The sequence below is a fragment of the Mus musculus genome, chromosome 6 (genome assembly GCF_000001635.26).
Source record: "Mus musculus strain C57BL/6J chromosome 6, GRCm38.p6 C57BL/6J".
NCBI classification, from domain to species: domain Eukaryota; kingdom Metazoa; phylum Chordata; class Mammalia; order Rodentia; family Muridae; genus Mus; species Mus musculus.
The window spans coordinates 38,756,539-38,774,103 of record NC_000072.6 but is presented as its reverse complement, the minus strand read 5'-3'; the positions used below and the strand labels follow the sequence as shown (position 1 = coordinate 38,774,103).

The following is a 17,565-nucleotide window of genomic DNA, read 5'->3' as shown; positions in this document are numbered from 1 at the left end:
GCCTCATGGGATGAACATACCTTGTAGAAACAGGTAGGCAAGTGTAAGAGCAGGGTCCTCACGGAAGCAAGTTTACAGGAAGATCCCCTTGGAAACAGGTGGCCTGATGTGAAAGGAGGATCCTCTGGGAACAGTCTGCTTGGAGCCAGGTAGCTAAGTGAAAAGAAAACATTAGTTTACAGAGGCTCTGAGTCCACTTCTGGGATTTCTGAAGGACAGCTCTGGGGAAGGACTCAGGGTAAGCTTTAGAGGAAGTGAGAGGTAGATTTAGGAAGCTCTGGACTAGTTAGTTCCTGAGTCTGGCTCTGGACTTCAAAGGTGGGAAGTGTACAGGTAGCAATGTCCTAAGGTTAGATTCTTACACCTTGTGTTTGTTCCTGCTGGGCCCACTTCCCCAGCCCCAGCTATTTAAAATGTTTTGTTTTATTGGTTGGTCCTCAGTTATAAATGCCATTGTTTACAGTGGCCTTTCCTAAAGTCCCTCCCAGCTTCACTGCTCAGACAGCCTTTTGCCCCTTCTTCACTTCTAAAGAACTTTTAGTATAGTTTCAAACCCAAGCCTCATGTCAGTTGAGAAAGCCCATAGGTTGCCCAGCTGATAACGGCAGAGCTGTCCTTCATACTCAGGCCTGGTGCCTTTTCTGCCCTGCCATTCCTCATCCGTGGATGTAAATTTCTTTTTAGGCAGAAGGAGCAGAATTGGGTAATCGTCAATCCAGTTTACTGAGTTGTAAAACCCATGACTGTAAACAGTGAAGTGAATGCTGTATGAAGTAGATGGGGTCTGGAGTGGAGAGTAAACTTTATGGAGAGGAGACTTGGAATGCACTTTGGAGTGCCAGTGGGAAATTTAAATGGCAGAAAGCAAAAGGAGTTTCTGGGTGGAGGGAGGTGGATGTAGGGATTGGTATAACTGATAGTAGATAGAGTTGGACTCCCGAAAGCAGAGCCAAATGTTTAAGGTAGCCATAAGTGAGCTAGGGCCCCAAAGTAACATGAAAGTCAGAGTCAAGACTTAGGGTATCAGGAATGTTGGGAAGAAAGGGTGTGTAAAGAAAGTGGCATTTCAGGAACGTCTGACTAGCCTAAGGAGGGAAATGAGGGGAAAGCTTCCCATGTAGAAGGACCTAGGCATGCCACTGGTTCCCAGGAATCTTCAGTGGGGATTGTTGGCAGGAAGTTTATAAGTGACTATAGAAATATCGCAGCGGCTTGCCTGACCACACTGAAATAGGCATGCTGCATGAATCCCACTTATTTCCCTCACAATCTTCTTGAGGGATAGGCCTGGCAGGAAAATACTAGGCAAATCCTTGAGGTTATATGTTACTTCCCAGCTGAAGGCATATTGTAAATTCCAGTGAGGCACCTGCCAGGTGCTTGAAATCCTATGAGTGAGATGGAGACATGGAGACTGAACATGGGTTGGAGAATTGTTAGGTCTGGAGCCTTGTAGTGTACCACAGGATCCTGCCTTTAGGAGTTGCTTGAACAAGGCAGTAAAAGGTTGTTCTTCAGGTTTGTAGGTTTTAAAACCTTCGGGAAGATAACTAAGATCCTTGTCGATAGAGTCAAGGCTGAAAACGTTCTCAGTGGCTCAGGAGCCAGGCTAACCTTGTAACATTTAATGAGAACAGTAGAGTCTTTGCATGTTTTCCTTTTAATCAGTTAACGGGAGAGACCTGATGAATTATGAAGCACATTATAAGATTCGGGAAGAGGAGCTGAGGAAGTCAGTTATGTAAGAACAAATGATTACTATCAAATGGTTGTCAAGTGACTGTGATAACGCAAGCTCAGGACCAAGTGCGGGAAACAGTCTGTGTCACTTACTGATGGGAATACTTTCTGAGAAACGTGTCCTTAGGTGATTTTGTGAGTACCATAGGGTGTGCTTTAGTAAACGAAGACAGCATCACTAGACAATATAACCCCAAGGGATTTCTGTCACATGTTATCTGTTTATCACTATTGAAACATCCTAATATGGCCCATGACTGAATTTAGAGCAAGTAATAAGTATTGTATGTTACACATGGAGCATCTTATATTCACTTGATCTGGCACAGTCATATTTTTGATGTGAAGGGTAGTTAAGAAAGTGGGAAGAGGAGATGTTTGTCTAGAATGCAGTTAAGAAGATACAAGTTTGTGGCAACTATCTTAAAATACATAGAAAGCTGTCATGTGACAGACACCAGGTAGATTTAGTCTACATCCCTCCAATGGACTCAGTGAACTCCTCAGGGAAGGATGAAACAGGTTTGAAGTGTGGTGAGCCAGGATGCTGTAGTGAGGACTCTTGTGATGGATCTAAAGCGAGTATCCAGGGTTTCTAGGGTATAAATACTTTACAGACTGAACTAGGCCTGATATTTACCAGTTTGCAGGAGCTAGGTATAAGATAATCAGAAACTTTGTGAGCTAGCAATTAAATTATTGGTCCCTTGAAGTTGACCATAGAGGTGGTATTTGTGCCTAAGAAGTCAGCAAACATTAATGGTGACTTCACCTCACCCCTCCAGGATCAGCCTCTCAGCATACCACCAGTAGCCCCAACCAAAGGATGTCTGTTAGAGCAAGGATCCTCTGGAATGTGGAAGGGCAAGCTAGGGGAGGAGACACTAGTGTTTGTGTGCTCTGGTCTTTTTAGCTTCTGTTTCCCTTCTAAACTGGGCGGAGCTTTCCTGATAGAGCACATACCATTTCCCATCTCCTGCCAAGATCTGAGGCCCATGAGTTTCTCTGTCACTGGATCTGCCAGAGAAACTCTGTTTCTCAAAATAATTCTTTCCTTGTTTTATGTCGTGTTTGGCTAACCCTCTGTAGGTGCTTCCTACCCCATTCTTATCTCGAGCTGAAAGGACTGTGAACAGGGAATGAACGCAGCCAGAGAAAGGGGATTTGGAAACACTTGGCTGCTGAGAACAAGTGATTGCAGGGTTGGAGTCTGACCCACAGATAGAAGAAGGCCTTGCAGTACTAACATCCCAAAGATGGACTCTTGGGTTAACCCCAGATGAACTAGCCTGTCTCTGCTACCTGGGCAGGGGGTAAACTTGTGTTGTTTATCTCCCTCATTTCCTTTTGAAAAGAGGACTTAAAGTCTCCGAGATGTACACGATGTACATGGAAGACACAAAGGCCTTGTGCTGAACACAGTAGGCAAACTCTACCCTGCTCATGTAACTCTTACTTATTTTTAGGCTCTAAACAAAAAAACAAAAACAACCAGAAACTGTCTACGTTTACTTTTCTAGGATGCCTGCAGCATTTGAAACCCCAAAGGCCTTGCCATTTTTCCCAGGGCCTCCTCCTTCCCAACCGTCCCCTTTTCAATTTCCTAAGAGACAGACAATCCCCATGACCATTTGGGCTACAACCAGCTCCAAGTTTCTAAAACTGTGGAAACCCCTAATTAAGAAAAGAGCACCATCCCAGCCAGTGGACTTGGTCGGCTTTTATAGAAAAGCAGCCCACCCAAAAGTGATGAATTGGAGCAGTTCAGTATTCAAGCTGTAAGTGCGGGGAAGTATAGTTCTTACTTTAAATATACAGGTATACATGTAAAGCTGCATATGGATCTGTTATAAGGGAGATCAATCCTAAGGAAAGATGCGTTATACCCCTCTCAAACCTCCGAAGAGTTTTCCTTCCCATATTTAAGGTGGTCAGTTTGAAGAAAGCCAGGATTTGTTTGTTTGTTTGTTTTTGGTGGCTTAGAAATGTTGTGTTACATGTCCTTGAACTCAGTGAGCCAGCCCATCAACAGGGCCTGCTAGTGGGAGACAAAAGCCTACAAGGCCTTTGTTTCAAGCTACCAAGCTTTTGTCTCAAGTCAAGAGGGTAAGGAACAGGCTGGCTACCTTTACTACTAGTCATGGCCCCTCTCCCTATCTGCCTGCTAGGGAGTCTGTCTCACGCCTAGTGTCTCATTACCACAAGGTACTAGCATGCATGTCAGCATCCAGCCTTCCTCAGCCAGGGAAACTTCCAGGAGAGAGCAAACCCCTACCTCTCGAAGGCAGCCATGGTGAACTTCCTATCATGCGCCCAAAGACCACAGGTCCCTAGCTTATTTTGTGTGCCTACAGTGTGTACAGTAAGCCTAGGCTGAGGCAGGCTGTTAGTCTGGCCCACCAGTGTACAATCAACAAACAGTTCAGCCCTTCCTGAGGTTCTGCCTGAAGGAAGTGGTAGGAAATGGGTGTAACAATGACTACTTGGGATTAGAAATGTGCAAAGAAGATCTCCCCATCCACTGTTCCAACCAGACCTGCTCCATCCACTGGAGCTCTGCCATCTCTTCCCAGGAATGAAGCCTTTCGTAAGCCAAAGTTCTTGGAAAACTTAACGTTTGGCTGATAAAATTTTATATGTATATGTGTGTGTGTGTGTGTGTGTGTGTGTGTACTGTTGTCATTATATTAATTTCTATGAAAAAATTTTAAGTTTGCTTTCCCATTTCACATAGAAATTATTCCATGAACAGAATTCAGTGAAGTTGAAAATGTTTGGCTTATCATCACTTACTTTCTAGCCTGGCTATTCGCATATTTTTTTTGCATGAGCAAGTGAGCTAGACTTGGAGCTAGACTGCTCCAATTCATCACTTTTGGGTGGGCTGCTTTTCTATAAAAGCCGACCAAGTCCACTGGCTGGGATGGTGCTCTTTTCTTAATTAGGGGTTTCCACAGTTTTAGAAACTTGGAGCTGGTTGTAGCCCAAATGGTCATGGGGATTGTCTGTCTCTTAGTTTCTCACACATACAATATGCATACACATCTTACAATATGTAAGGTCAGTGGTTCTGAGCACCTTGCACTAGAGAAAACTCAGACCTTCAGATAGAGGACAAAAGTTGCCGTTGAGAATGAGAAATGCCTCTCATAGTCCTGGATAGCTGAGCACTTGGTCACCAGTTGGCTCTATTTGGGGGGACTCAGAAGCTGCTGCCTTTTGGGAAGAAGTATGTCCGCTAGAGGCCTTGAGAGTTTAAAGCTGTCTCAGCTTCCTGCTCCAGCAAGAGACTGACACTTGCTGGGTGCCACCCCACCACATTGATTCATCTAGAACCCTAAGCCAAAATAAACTTCCATGAGTTGCTTATTGGCATGGTGTTTCATCTCAACAGAATTGTGGAATACAAGCACAAAGTAGGTAAGTTAGAGCTTGCTTTGGAAGCCAGCTCTTTGAACACTGATGTAGACCTCTTGAGGAACATCTAGGAAAATGGTAGCCAATAGAGGGATATAAGGCAAGTAAGTGGGTTTTGGTGAGGCCCTATGATAGTGCCATGGATTTTCATAGAGAAGCTTGCAGCTTAGCTGGAGAGACCAACTCCTGCACCTAGAAACAGTGGAGTGCCCACGACAGTGTTAGGTTAATTGGAAAGTGAGCTGAAGGAAAGAGAGGAGACTTGAAACAGAAGTTTGGATAGAGAGGGGCAAGACTGCATAGATCTACTGGCCAACAAGCCAGAAGGATCCATTCAAGTGAGAATATCACCAGGGATGTTGAGTGGCAGGCAGAATGCATAGAGCTCGTCCATACTCAGAGAAAAGCCACCTTCACCTGTAGGTGCAGTCTGGACTTGAGGAACCAGTAAAGTGAAAAATCATGCCAGCCATGTCTGAAAGGCCATTGGAGCCAACATAAGCCATTCCCACAGCAGGATCACAACGCGTGGAGCTGAAACAGTCTTAACAGACGGCACTTGGGAATCCTGTGGAGTATCGGCATTAAGGCAGCAGAGTTCACTGTGAGGCTCTCATTGAGGGCACAAGCCTAGAATGAGGCCATGCAGTGACTGCTAGAAGGAAATGTAAAATTCTGTCATTAGAGGAAGGGAGAGAGAGAGAACTCACACAAAGGTGGAGTGAGAAGGTAGCACCAGAGTATATAACAATCACAGTGAAGATCAGATTCAAAGACGACATTGGAAATTGAACCCAGAGGGAAACTTGGTAGGCTAAGAGAACAGTTGTTTGAGGGACTTTCAAGTAAATAGAACTTGGATTTCCTGTGATAAGCAAGTTGATGCTTGAGGAAGGAAGTAGGGCAGTGAAAACCCTTTTAGGAAAACAAGTCTAGGGACAGGCAATAATTGATTGGAAATGGGGAAGGCTGGAAACAGAAGTCCCCAGGGGTTATCTCTAAGATCTGTCGAGGCCATGAGAGCAGATGGGGAGCCAGTATCTTTGAGGGATGTTTCAAAAGCAAAGGGGTACAGATGAAGTTCAGTTGGTAGAGTGCTTGCCTGGTGTACAGAAAGCCCTGGGTTTGGTCCCCAGTACTACCTTAGTATTTTAAAAACATCTTAGACAGTGTGGTGCATGCATATAATCCCAGTGTGTCTATATATAATCTCAGCACTTTGGAGGTGGGTAGGATGATCAGAAGTTCAATGTCACTAAAAAAGGAAGATGAAAAAAGGAAGAAAGCAGAGTCTCATGATACAGGGGAGACAAATGTGATAGTGCGGATCACTGTCGATCTTACTGACTTCAGATGGGGAGACCATCATGGTTCCTTTAGGAGAAATGTGGTGAGGGGAGGGGGATGTTGAGTTCACTTTAAGACTCCAGTAGAGACTGGACCCATGGCACTTGCCAGCTGAGGGTGACATGTACCATGGCGGGTGGAACAGGATCCACAAGAAGGAGCCAGAGAAAAGGAGAGTAGCAGGAGGAGGCAGTAGAGAGCCAGCTTGCTCAATTACAAACCTTGAAGGTTTTGAGAGAATGTTGAAGACAGCAGGCCAGTTAATCAAAGAAGGGGGCATGGCAAAGCTATAGGCCAGAAACAGTGTGTGGTCCTAAGGGGAGGGGTGGATAGTGACAGCCATGTAGCTTCTCAAGTGTGTAGTCAGCGTGGGTGTCCTTACACTACCTCTGTAGCACCCAGCTAGCCTCCGGACCTGTCTCCCCGCTCTACCTTCAATTCTCATCCTTCTCTGTAACTGGGACAATGGAGTCTCTGCCTTTAAGATTATAATAACATTAAACAGTGGTAAGGTCCCCAGTAACACACTTCCCCTCATGCCTCCAGTTGGATTTGTGGGGTTCCTTCAAAGATGAAGGAAGGCTAAAGCAGTGTGTCAGAAGAGCAGAGCAGAAACAGCGCAAGCAGTGCTATCTCAACTGGAAGAACCAGAGAAGGGAGAGAGAAAAGTGAGCACGTTTAAGTGATAAGATGAAGCCCTGCAATGTAGGGTAAACTGATGCTACTGGCAAGGACGACAGACTCACTCTGCAAATTCGCATGCACCTGCCACCCACAGACACCTGGAAGAAGAGGCAGTGAAGTCCTTCCCCGGGCTCCTGACCAGCTTCCTTTGCCCTGGGGCTAATGTCTTCAATCCAAGTGGAAGGTGGACCTGGCTCGATCTGGCGTGTTACAAAGTTTGTTCTCGCAGTGCTGACTTCTCCTCTGTTCTCCTGGTTTGCATTTTACCGTAGATGTCACTACTTAACTGAACGGTGGGTGCTGTTAACAGCATCATAGGTCCTGAGACCTCAACGACTTGCTCATCAGCATCTTAGCTCCAGACTTAGGACTCTGGTTCCTAGAGAGACTTTGTAATCCAAGTGAGTGCCTCCCAAGCATAGGTGTCTCTGTGTGAAGAGACTGTTGTCACTGCTCTCTGTAGCCTGTGGATAGGAAGCTGCATGGGATCAGAGGGAAGCATCGCCTGACCCCAAGAACTCTGCTGTTGGCAAGGACATTAAAAAGCACCCTGTTTAACTTTCCACTCAGAGGGATCTCAACAGCAGCACTTATTAATAGCTGTTCTCTTGATGTAAACTGCCCCCCAAAACACTGAGTGGGTGATCCAAGTAGGTTTGGAGTTGATATTGCTAGGGATATCAAAATGAACACAGGGGTTTTTGGGGGAGAGGTGTTGTCATTGCTAATTAGAATTTCTTGGACTTATAAATTTGCACATGGCACCCCAGCTCTCTGCTCTTTCTGGATTTTCAGTATTTCTTGATGATATCTGCCCCACCTGGAAGTAAGCCTGGATGACTTCATAAATATGGAAAGCAGAGACAATGAGACCAGGTGACAGGCTCCAAACACGCAGGGGGTCACATCAAAGCCATTCTAAGTGCATGAACACACCCAGAGATTTGCTTGTAATCATATTTAACTTGAAGAGTCACATTTGTATCACAGAAACTTTCATGTGTAGCTTGTGCAGTTAGGCCTGTAGGAGTGTGAGCCTGTCTGGAGTGCAATTAAAATCATTCTTGGTTTCTGTGACTTTGTCATCTGGCCAACTCAGCTACATAGGCACTGCTCCTGCAAAAAAAATCCCAGAGGTGCAGCAGGTGTATTCCCTACCCCTACCTCCCTACCCCTACCACCCTTAGAAAGAGAAACAAACTTCCCTTGTCCCATGTGTAATGTGTCATAAAACAGATCTCATCGGACAGAGCAGGCAATCTCGGGCTGGTTCTGAAGCACTGAAGATCGTGTCCTTGGTCACTTGTCATCTGGGCTTTTCAGTGGCCTGTCTTTACAAAGAGGCCACTCACTGCTTCTGTAGTCTGCTGGTCAGACTGCTCTGTGTGCTGGTACAGGAGGCTTGCGCTTGCTCTGCCTCATCAAGTCTCCGTGGTACAGCTTTAGGAAGCCTCAGCTCTGTGTTTTCCAGCAGTGCTTACTCCTTCCTGCTTGGAGAAGATGCCCTGGGGCCTTTTTTCCTAAGTGTGGAAACAAATAGAAGCTGTTGTCCACCCAGGACTGTGGTGCTAATAACCAAGATAGTTTCCACCCTGGTATCACTTGCCTTTGCACTGCCCTGGCCCCCACGCCCTTCCTTGTCCTCTTAAACATTCTTTTTGTTTCCCCACCTCTACCTTTGCTTAGGCTACTTTCTCACCAGCAGCTCTGTTCTCTTTCAGCACTGAAGTCTGCCTACCTAATCCTGACCCCTTAAGTTCTGTGTTCTCTCTAGTCAGTGGCAGCATTCCCTGGTGGCCTCTGGAGTGTAAGCACCACAGGAACAAAGACTTTCTTGTGGATGCCCAAATACTAAGTGCCTAGTGCCTAGTGGATGTTTGGTAATTGCTTATTGAGTGGAAAAAGAGATCACTCCTTCTGGCCTTCCTCCATGTATCACTTGCTATGTGCACTCCAATTGCAAAAATCCATGAAAACAGAAACCATTGCTTAGTACCACCTCTAACAGAGAGTCTCAAATGTACTGGAAGCTCAGTAGATATGGGCAGTTGAGGTTACCACAATGCTCACTGTGCTTAGGGGAACAGGGTAACTCATTCTGTCCTTGCTCCCACTCTTATAGAAAACTACCCTTGAGTGACTTGTAAGCAACCCAAGGTCTTCTCTTTTCTTTTCCCCGTTGAGCTCTCGGCCACTTGGACATGGTTTTCTTAAGAGCATGATATATATGTTAGCCACATTCTCCTTCCAGAGTTTTGTAAAAGCTACAGAGGATTGTTCACATCAGTTATCCAGTGGCTGGCTAGTTAATTCCCGAGTAAGCTACTCTAAGAACTGATTATAATTCTTTATCAAATACATAACTGGGAGAAGGCCAGAAAAGAATTATTCTGTCTTGTAGGAGGGAAGAATCCAGCAGATAGTCACAGAGCTGTGGCACCAGAGCCTTTCTTTCTTCTGTTATTGTAAATTATTGTTGTAGTAGAAAGCCAGATTGTCGCAAGATGGAACATCATACTTCCTCTCAGCAGAGGCCTTACATAAGAAAACCTTCATGAATAAACGTTGCTATTAAAATGCATGCTACTTAATGTAAAGTGCAGTAGTTGTTTTACATACTTTCTAAATTTTAAATGGCCTCTTGCCTCTGGGCAGCTTTTTGTCTAGTCAAAGAAAAATAATTTTGAAAGTACAGGGCATGGTGGCACATATCTAATCCCAGAACTCATGAGGCTAAAGCAAGAAGATCAAGAATTTAAAGACTGCCTGAAGTATATAGCAGAGTTCTAGGTCAGCCTAGCTACAGGGGTGGAGGGGAGGGGAGATAGCAGCTATGGGGTGCAGGTGGGGGGTAGCAAAGAAAACTAATTTTGTAACTCTCTAAAGTGCCAATCAAAAATAAAAACTTTTATTTTTAGACATTTTACTTGTCTCCCTACATCTAGTCTCTCTCCTATCCATCTGAGAATTCAAGTGCCAGTAGAGCCAGATGGTGCCGCTGTAAGCTGATGCAGCTACAGCAAGTGGCACACAGGGGTCTATGAAAGGGCAGCACCACCATCCTCAGATCATCATTGCTGTCAATAAATATGGGCCCTAGAATTGCCTGAGCTTTTAATTTTCATGAGAAGCTGGAAGTCCCTACCCTTAGGTAGTACCACCTGAGTTCTCAATGCTAAAAAGTTTAGATTCTTTACTCTGAGCACTCAGGAGGCAGAGGCAGGCAGATCTCTGTGAGTTCAAGGTAGCCTGCTCTACAGGTAAGTTCTAGACAAGCCAGGGCTGTACAGAGAAACACTATCTAAAAAAATAAAATAAGTCGAATTAAATCTTGAATATGGTCAAAATATGTACATGTATGGAAATGCCACAATGAAACCCATTATTATATGTAACTAGTATATGCTAATACTTTTCTCATTAAAAAATATAAATAGTTTAAGTTTTATGCAGGTCAATTTGTTAATATCTCTGTTGGCTCCTTCCTGTAGGATAGCAAGTTGCAGCCTTCTTCCTACAAGTTTGGTCCTGCCAGCTTTAAAGTGTTTGGAAAGCCTCTAGCATCATTGTTCTCCTTAGGAGAAGATATTTAAGTAAGTCCAGTCAGAATAGGGACTGAGTGGAGCACAGCACATGTGTCCAGGCTGTTCCATTGAAGCTGACCAGAGAGTAATCTAGAGTTGCTTTTGTACAGGGTCTGCTCTCCTAGGAGCATAGCATTCCTTCACATGGACATGAGCCATAACTGTGGGACAAATTGCCTTAAAACTTAGTGGCTTGTGCACTAAGTGGTTATCATCTCAGTTTCTGGGGGTCAGTAACTTGAGAGCAACTTGGCTCAGATAGTCCTGGCCCAGTCTTGGGAGACTGTACTCACTGAGCCCTTAGCTAGGGCTATAAACACTTGACACTTGCGGGAGTCTAAGGAGGCTCACTCTTGTGACTGGCAAGCTGGCGCTGCCTGCTAGCAGGCACTCATTATCCTCTCAATATGGCCACTGCTTGCTCCAATAGCAGGTGATTCAAAACTCAACAGGCTAGAAGCCAGTGCCTTTTTACGACTAATCTCACAAGTCACACATCATTATTTCTGTGATATCTTATCGATTCCACACATTTACCCCACTTGATATAATGGAACACCAGATAAGGGGATGTAGACTATCACAGGCCATCTCAGAGGCTGCCTGTCACCACTGTGTTCCCAGAAGTCCCTCCGTAAAACCTTTATAAACACAATCCAACACTAAAAGGGGTTTTCCAAAGAGACCTAAGAGAATAACACACACATCACAGTGATTTGTGTTTCATTTACTAACGTTTCTGGGACCACCCGCTGATGTTAAATCCCCTGAATGTATAGCTCATTCCCACAAATGCCTTCTCTGGAACATTCTAAAGTACTTTTTTTTTTTTAAATTAAAATCCTGCTCATACCATCACTTAGAGCACTGGTTCTCAACCTTCCTAATGCTGTGACCCTTTAATATAGTTCTTCATGTTGTAGTAACCCAAACCATAAAATTATTTTGTTGCTACTTTCAAAACTGTAATTTTGCTACGGTTATGAATTATAATATAAATATTTGATGTGCAAGTCCTGTGGAATGGTGATTTGGCCATCAAAAGGTCTCGACCCACAGGTTGAGAACCACTGCTTTAGCGTGACAGCTTGGGGTCTACCCTCTGCTCCCAGATGGAGTGCTAATTAGCTCACCCCTGTCTGTTCTATGGGGGTGTTCCTCGACTATTCTTTGTTAGCGTGCAGCCAGCAGAGCAAGCGGAACGACCAGTTTGGGAGCTGTAATCCAAAGTCTCCTACACAAAGCTTCAGTGCCATCTTATGTGAGTTAGATGAAGGAGTAGGGTTCCCCCAGGGTCTGCCATGGCATCCATTTCTGGTACTCCCTTTCTGATCCACCCACCAACTCAAAGAACATGGCAAGTGGGTGTTGCTGATGCTCTCAAACACCTACACCTCAGGCCCCATGCTGCTATAGCCTCTTTCAAGACCACCTTTTGTATCCTTAAACAAGGTTTGGCTTGAACGAAACTGTTAAGGGGAAGAAAAGGTATCCCAATATGGTTTCCCCCAGGAAAACCCACAACTGATACCTAGTTCTTGTTTGTTCAATAAACAAAACCAAAAGTTGATGATTGAAGGTCACCATTAGCAACATGTATGGATTCTGTAACATTTGTATATGTAACTGAGAGGGAACATTGTATGGGCCCACCCTGGCAGTGGCCACCAAGTCCCAGTGTTAGTAAATGGAAATGAAATATATAATTAAGGAGGCCATGGTGGCGAGCATTCTGTAGCGGAGATGGGGATGGGGTGGGGGGTGGTATAATTATAGAATTGAAATCTGAGACTGCAGTGTGTAAGGGACCGTTCTAGGGGAGAGGCTGTGTGATAGATGGTCTGCATTGTTCTCCTTCTGACCTTCTCCTGAACTTCCCTTTAGAAGAACAGAGGAAATACAATTCTGCCATTTCCCACATTGTTTCTGAGTAATACTTTAAGATGCCCACCCTTAGCATTTTTTATCTTCCACTGGGGTTTACTTTCTCTCCAATGCTTTGCTGTTTCCCATAGAAAAATCTAATCACTAATGATTCTGTCCTTGTGTTAATGCACAATACTGAGGCTACACAAATATTTGCCCATATTGAACACAATGCCTACAGGGAAAGGAAAACTCCCAGTGTCATCCATTCACTCTGCCAAGCAGAACAGTCAGGGAATAGCATACAGTGATGATGCCAAACCCAGGAGGAGGGGGCAGCCCCAAACCTGGAACCAAACAATAGGGTCTTTTGAAGCAGATGAGAAGGAGCGATGGGGACTTAGATCAGAGACAGTGCTACAAGCCTGGAGGATAGTGACCAGTGTGAGGACTGTGCCCAAAGGAAGAGATCGATCGTAAGGGCTCCAAAGCTCACCACAGAAACCCTTTCTACCTATAGTACAAATGGACTTAGGAACAGGAAACTCTCCAAGGCCAAAAATGGGTTCTCACAACGACTTGAAACTCTTATCTTTAAAAAATGAGGGATATTTAAGACCCCATTTTCCTCAATCTGTACTTGCATAAAATATTCTTAGAGTAATATGGAGGCCATCTGGAGCCAAACCCTCTTTTCCCCTAGAGAGGGGCTTGTTAACTTCTCTCACAGCTAAATTTGCATATGTTCTAACCTTTGGCTTATGGCTTTGTAAAAATTGTAAGATGGCTACTGGCATGGTGGGAGGACATTGGGCACACACACCCATTGAGCAAACTGTAAATCAACCCATTTTCTGTTTCCTACTTTCTTCAGAGTCCAGGGAAACTTAATGTGTCTGAGTGCCTCCTAACAGCGCTGGTCCTGAGTTGGGTTTCTGTTGCTTGACATGATGATCTCCAGTTCCGTCCATTTTCCTACAGTGACATAATTTCATTGCTTCCGACTGAGTAAACATCCATTGTGTATGTGCACCAGGGCTTCTTCATGCGTGTGTTTGCTGAGAGAGCACTTAGGTTAATCAACCACGAACACTTCTGTGGGATTTTTATCCAAGCCAAATTTCTAACAAGGCAAGGTTTTACTTAGCTTCAGAATCAACTCTCAGTCGAATCCTTGGAGGATTAGGGGGTTGTTATTTTTCTTTCTCTTTTTGTCAGTTGTTGAGGCTAAATGAAAAAGAACTACACAGTCCTGGGTTAGAGCTTTTCAACTGCAGCCTCTGAGTTTGGCTCCTTTTGTCAGTTGGTACTAAGTACCTGCTGTGCACAGTGCTAATCCCAGCAGAACATTGCCAGGACTTCCTTAGGAAACCAGTGTGGGTTCTGTCTCCCTCAGGAATTTCTGGTCTCTTGGGAGTCCAAAACAGGCCTGAATACATGCATGCAGACACTTCCTTCTATTCTCAGGAGACAGGTGACAGGCCACCACTTGCTGGTGCAGATGCTATTGCAAACTCTTATTCTTTGGTAGCAAGAAAACTGAGTTCCTCATACTAGGATTTTGGCCATTCCTTCAAATCTATCAAATTGCCTGGAAAAGTAGTTAGGTGATCCTTTTTAATCTTCCATTTAGTCTTCTCCCTCTGTCTTTGTTACTGTTTCTTCATCTTTAGATGTGTATGTGTGGTGTGCACACATGTTCACATATGTTCTTTCTTCCTACCACCCCATCAGTTTATGCATATGTTTTTAACTGTACAAATTCCCTTGGTCAGATTTTTGCTAAAAGCAGGATTTTTGTTTGTTTGTTTCTCCTGAAATTTCCCTCATTGAAATGCCCATTATCACTCCCTCTCCCTTCTGTCCTCAAAAATAATCAGAATGTGCATTCTCACTCCATCCTCTCATAATCACTTTAGTGTGATAGAACAATTTCTAGGTTTTTATGGTAGGAGAGAGGTGCTGACCTGAACCATCACCATCACAACCATCACGTGAGCAAAGTCAAGCGGTTCTGTTCACACCTCCCACTTCCTGTGTGTAAGGCTCTGCGGGGTGCTGCAAGGTGCACTGACACCAGGATGTGGAGCCTGTGGCCCCAAGGTGCTTCCAGTCTAGGTGCAGAGCTGACTAGCTAACCCTACCAGTGAAAGTGGGTACAGTTCTAATGTGAGTGGGAGGACAGAGGAAAGCACATCCCCTTGGTGAGGGGATTGTCCTGGAGGGAACAAAAAACCATTTTCCAAAGACACAAAACTGTGCTGGAGGTGATGAAGGAAGTGACAGGAAATGGGAGGCTTTCGTGGAGAGCACAGCCTTTCAGCCCTCCATATTGCCTTGCCATACAATCCCTTTCTCCCTCCTCTCTACTTCTTATCCCCAAGTGTAGCAACTCCTTAGTTCCAGTACCCACCAGTTAGCTCACTCTGCTAGAGGAATGTTTGGTGTTCATGAGAACAAAATGAACATTCTAATCTCTTGCCGAGTGTTGCTCCTTTCCAAAGGCCTGCAGTCCCAGCTCTTAGATTACAAAAGAGGCCCAATTGTTAAAATAAAACCTGCAGTTTATGGGGAAAAGGGGCAATGGTATTTCCACCTGGGGGAATAGTTCAGCATCTTGCCCCAACAGAAAGATCTGCTGTGTTCTGCTTAGTTTTCTGTGGGTGTCTCAGGATTCAGCAGCTGTCACCAGGGGACAGCAATGCCATCCATCCCTGTATGAGGTGATGGTTCAGATGACATTCAGATTACCTGCCTGCGACACTTCTGCATGCCCTAGTGGCAGATTTAAAGAGACAGCTGAGCCTTTCTTGTGGAACTAAGATATAAGCAAGCAAATTTGGGTTTAGTTTTATTTCCCTAGCACATGAATATTGAAAGTTATCTCTTAAATAAGTTGCCCTTGGCTTGAGTTTGTACCCACCTTATTCAGCAGAATACCCCTGTTCCTAACTTCTGTTGAGGCAACCAGCCTATAGCTGCAAGAGCTCTTCCCTTGTCCTGGCCCTGGGCAAATCCCAGGAGAGCATACTTATAAGACAGTGGGCCATAGTGAAACCTGTTCTATGGGTGTTTACTGCTGTAGTCTTGAAGGACATGCTCTTGAGAGTCCCCTTTGCAGGTTTGGTTTTCTGGCAAAACCAGGATCATTTGCACTTTCCCTAGAGAGCTGGCCTCATCTCCATGTCCCATCTAGGCCCACACATGCCTGCTTGCTTGGAGATAGCCACATCCTACTTTTACTGGGTCAATATATACCCTATCAGCTAGCTCCAAGTTTCTGCTGAGAACTCGCTCTGCAGGGTGCTAGCTAGCTTTGGCCCTTGGTTCTGGTAATCCTCCACTCACTATACAGTGATCAGAAGGAAATCTCTGATGCTCTCCCTGCCACTGCAGTGGAAATTCACCCTCTAGAGTGCATGCCATCATGCTCAGTGGGGTCTTTTTCATAGCTCAGGTTTCTGGCTTCTGTTCTCTGAATTGGTCTGGTTCCAGTCAGTGACACCAAATGTACCTCCTTTTCAAAGAATAAGTTTCTAGTGTCAGAACCCTCTCTTTTATCCCTAATCAGCAGCAATAAATAGTGGCTTTGCCATTTAACCTTACAAATCACATGACCAGATAAGGGTGGGAGAAATGAGCCTTGTCTATGGTGCAGTCCCTTGTCTATGAATTGGAGTGCAGAGGTCTCTCCAGCCCAGGCACAGGGCACTGTGGGAAGGGAAGCACTGACACTCCGGCTCATGTTCATTTACCCAACAAACATTTACTGAGTACTCAGAATGAATCAGTCAAAGCTAAATGTCAGAGCAGTGTGAATGTTGATGTTTAAATCAGCAAAGCGACACATAGGTAATATCACTGTCTTGGTAGAGAGTGAGCCTTGACTACTAGGTTGACATGGAAAAAGCTAGCCCCTCCATGCCATGACATCAGATTTTCACTCTGTTGGTAGCTTTGATATGTCACCAGGCCAAATATAGAGATGCTGCTGTATGTGCAGTTGATCCTCAGAAATTGAAATTTCAAATTCCCTTTCAGGGTAGAGGAATGAGGGATTGCCCTCAGAAAGCCATGGCAGATGACAGAGATGTTTGAGTTGGCCCTTTCCAGAATCAGCAGGTGTCCCCTTAGAATCTATAACTGCACAAATTTAGCCCTCAGCTTCAGTCAACATAGTTAACAAAGCAGAAGGAAACCATTGAGCAGAAGAAACTGTAAGACGCATGTCACCCATGTGCATGTTCTGTCCACTTGCTTTGTCTCTTAGTTCTGCCCTTTCCAGTTCTGTCAGACCTACCTTATCTTGACTTTCATGCGACGGGGGACAGCTGAGGCCGGAGGTCCATTTCACCAATGTGACTCACACCCATTTTTTGTGTGCCTTTGGCATACAGGCACAGGTTTCAAGGCCCTTTGAGGAGAAAGGACAGTATGTAGAAGACAAGAGGGGTTTGACATTCTGGGGTGCTCTTTGCTGTAGTTGTCTTTGCTTTCTAATATTTTTTGTTTCTCTCTCTCTCTCTCTCTCTCTCTCTCTGTGTGTGTGTGTGTGTGTGTGTGTGTGTGTGTGTGTGTGTGTATGTGTGTATGCAGTTGTGTGGGATAGGTAGGTGTACAATGGGATGAACATACCCACATTTATGCATTCTCTCTTCCTCTCTTGCCTCCCTCCCTCTCTTTCTTTTTGTGTGTGCATGTGGAGGCCAGAAATCAACTTCAAATATCATGCCTGCCTTTTTTTTTTGAGACAGAGCCTGGAAATCCCTGGTTAATTAGAAAACCCCAGGATCCTCCTCTCTCCTCCCACATGCACTGGGCACTGGGATTGCAAATGAGGATTACCACTTCTGGGTTTTTATCTGGGTAGTAGGGATCAAACATGAAGGGGGGTATAGAACCCTGCATGTTTTGAGACATCTTCCTA

The 17,565-nt window shown here is 44.8% G+C and overlaps 1 protein-coding gene and 1 long non-coding RNA gene across 8 annotated transcripts in view, besides 1 other annotated feature; one reads left to right on the top strand and one right to left on the bottom strand.

Moving 5' to 3' along the window:
• Hipk2 (homeodomain interacting protein kinase 2) overlaps positions 1–17,565 on the top strand; it is a 188,820-nt gene that overhangs the window by 102,228 nt on the left and 69,027 nt on the right. The window lies entirely within an intron of this gene.
• Positions 1–17,565, bottom strand: part of 4930502C15Rik — a 55,104-nt gene that overhangs the window by 18,516 nt on the left and 19,023 nt on the right. The window contains exon 3 of the long non-coding RNA XR_003956279.1: positions 21–153. This is a non-coding gene — a long non-coding RNA (RIKEN cDNA 4930502C15 gene). The remainder of the gene's footprint in view (positions 1–20; positions 154–17,565) is intronic.
• Positions 2,653–2,822: an enhancer, noted in NCBI's record as "Hipk2R16 preCRM_Gm fragment; positive regulatory potential score and consensus GATA1 site only in mouse". NCBI's record gives its function as "erythroid enhancer when transiently transfected in human K562 cells" and the evidence as "EXISTENCE:reporter gene assay evidence [ECO:0000049][PMID:17038566]".